Source organism: Brachionichthys hirsutus, unplaced genomic scaffold (assembly GCF_040956055.1).
Source record: "Brachionichthys hirsutus isolate HB-005 unplaced genomic scaffold, CSIRO-AGI_Bhir_v1 contig_408, whole genome shotgun sequence".
Lineage (NCBI taxonomy): Eukaryota > Metazoa > Chordata > Actinopteri > Lophiiformes > Brachionichthyidae > Brachionichthys > Brachionichthys hirsutus.
The window spans coordinates 23,631-26,776 of NW_027180503.1; the positions used below are offsets into that span (position 1 = coordinate 23,631).

General features: G+C 48.0%; 1 pseudogene; it reads right to left on the reverse strand.

Moving 5' to 3' along the window:
• Positions 1-372: 372 nt before the first annotated feature.
• LOC137915680 (uncharacterized) lies at positions 373-1,239 on the reverse strand (annotated as a pseudogene).
• Between the last annotated feature and the right edge of the window lie 1,907 nt (positions 1,240-3,146).

Genomic DNA, 3,146 nt, shown 5'->3' on the forward strand with positions numbered 1-3,146 from the left:
ATAATCTTCAGGACCCAGCCAGGTTTCAGTCAAAGAGAAAATATCAACATGCTGATCTGAGATCAGATCATTTATTAAAAATGCCTTTGACGCCAAAGAGCGAATATTCAAAAGTCCACATTTAATGGTTTTACTATTATTAATTTCTGTGGCAGCAGTTTTTATTTTTATAAGGTCTTCAGGAGTAACACGTCTCCTGTACAATTTAACAACCTTAGGGGGTCGGGAAACAGACACCATCTCTATAGACACCATCACTATGGGGTTCCGTGTGGGGTTCTGGATGGGGTTCTGGGTGGGTGACTGATCCAGAGGACGCTCAGAGATGGGTGTAGGACTACATCTCTGACTCCTGGTCCCGACTCTGGATTGTCAGGGTTTTGGTTGTCTAACAAACTCGGTCAGATTGCTAGAAATGAGAGCTGCGCCACCAAACGTAGGATGGACACCGTCTCTCCTAATAAGACCAGGTTTTCCCCAGAATGTCTGCCAGTTATTTACGAAGCCCACGTTGTTTTCCGGACACCACCTAGACAGCCAGCGGTTGAATGACGACATGCGGCTAAACATATCGTCACCCGTCAGATTGGGGAGGGGGCCAGAGAAAACTACGGAGTCCGACATAGTCCTAGCAAAGCTACACACCGACTCAATATTAATTTTAGTGACCTCCGACTGGCGTAGCCGGACGTCATTAGTGCCGACGTGGATTACAATCTTACGGTATTTACGTTTAGCTTTCGCCAGCAACTTCAAATTTGATTCAATGTCGCCCGCTCTGGCCCCCGGGATACACCTCACTATGGCCGCTGGAGTCGCTAGCTTCACGTTTCTGAGAATGGAGTCACCAATCACCAGAGTACTGTCCTCAGCAGGTGTGTTGCTGAGCGGGGAAAATCTATTAGAAACGTGAACGGGGCGGTGGTGAACCGTAGCGGGCTTCGGACAATGCTTCCTCCGAACAGTCACCCAGCCGCCTTGGTGTCCCGGCTGCTCGGGAGCAGCCGGGAGACGGTTAGCGGCTCGGTCCGCACCGCTAAGGGAGGGCTGGCTAGCTATCGAAGCTACTGGATTCGCTTCTATGGTGCGGAACCGGGTCTCTAAATCATTTAGCCTCGTCTCCAACATAGCAAATAGACTACACCTCTTACACGTTTCGCTGTCAGTAAAGGAAGCAGAGGAGAAGCTAAACATTTAACACACTGAGCAGGACAGCGGAGAGGCAGAGGGAGAAGCCATCGCTAGCTAGCGGTGCTAAAAGCTATTCGACAGTTAGCTTATCAAACCAAAGGAGAAACGCCCCAAAGAGTTGTGAAAATTGGCGGCGTTAATCCGCTAACAATAAACAGGACAGGTAGTGATTAAAGTTATGTGGGAAAAGAGCAGAAAAAGTGGCAGAGAGAACAAACAATTCGTGTAACAAGCGGACAGGAAGTGACGCAATACGCTCACCGGGGTACGTCAGTCTCTCAGCGGGTCTCAGCGGGTCTTTACAGTGCTGCTTCCACAACCCCCCATCAAAGAAAACAAACCGGCCGGCTCGGCTCGGCCGTGCGCTGCGGTCCGCTTTACCATCTGCAAGAGAGAAGATGAGTACATCCTTTAGTCAAAAAAGATTTACGACTTTGACCTTTGACCTAATATTTGACCTTTGACCCAATATTTGCCCTTTGACCCAATATGAAAATTAATAATTAATAAAACATTTTATATAAAAAAATTAATAAATTAATGATGACCTTTGGCCTCGTATAAAATATTAATAAAATATTAATTAATAAATAATAATTAATTAACATCGTATAAAATAATAGTACTATAAAAAAATTTAATGGATGGGAGGAGTAAGTGATTTTTAAGGGGAGGAGTAAGCGTGGGTAAAAAAAGTATAAAGCCGAGCGGATCCTGACTCAGAAGGCAACAAGATTTTGAGGATGTCGTTTCCGGTTGTGCCTATTCGCGAGACCCCAGTGACCGTATGTCAGCAGCCGAGCAACGCGTTGGAAGCCCCGCGGAAGACTATGAGATTCCTGCGTCGAACCCAGAGAGAGCCGCTTCATGATTTAAAAGGAGAATGGTCTCTGGGCCCTCACGGCGTCGCTGGAGGATGGGGGTACATCTTTCGGTACGAGACCGGAGAACTGATGCTCTACCAGACGGATGATTCAACGGATAACATCGGTCTCAGCGGTTTGAGCTCGCTGACTTCCACGGACTGGGGAATGCTGAGGGCTTTGACCCAAGAGTATCTGGATCAGCGAGCGGGTGAAGAAGGAGGAGATGGAGAAGGAGAAGGGGAAGAAGACGGAGAAGGAGTCGACGTAGGTGGATCATCGCGTATGGCTTCCAGCTCCAAGCGTGCAAAGCTGTCCTCCAACACAGTAGCTACCCTGTACAATGCTATTTGGATATCTAAGCACACGGCTAGCGGTCAATGGTTCATGCGTGTGAGTTTTCAGAAAAAAGAAGATCAAGAGACCTTCACGCTCGAATCCTTCTTCTCGGATTGCGGGGTCTTCCTGAAGCTGCTATCCATACCCCTATCTTCGTGGTTGCAGGCAACGAGGGAAAAAAGCCAAGAAATCTCCAACCTCTTTCTACGTTGTCGTGAATGGAAAGAAACTTTGGAAGTTAAACGGAGCCTTACTTTCTAAACCACGCCTACCAGCTCTGCGAGTACATCCCCCTTCTGACTTTCTAAACCACGCCTACCAGCTCTGTGAGTACGTCCCCCTTCTCCCCGCCCACCTTCTGACTTTCTATATTTTTCTGATTTAACCCGACTTCCATACACGGCTATCGGAAGACGCAAGAGAGCATCTGCCCAAACACACTCGGAATATATATTTCATCATGCAGGCTGAGAAGAACTCTGCCCCGACGGCATCAACGACTAAGCGTGCCAGGATTGTGGGATATATCCATAAGCCTTCGGACGAGTTATTTACCGATGGTCCAGACAGTCTGGTTTACGAAGACACTCCAATCTATTTCAGCGGGACAGGAACACCGGCGTTGGAGGATCTTGTATCTGTAGAAAACCGTCCGTATGTGGTGGCAGAATTGCCGCTTACGGGCAGAGCAAGACGCAAGGCCATCTACCAGACGTATGCGATGAAGATGGAGCAAGTCGACGTATGGCTGAC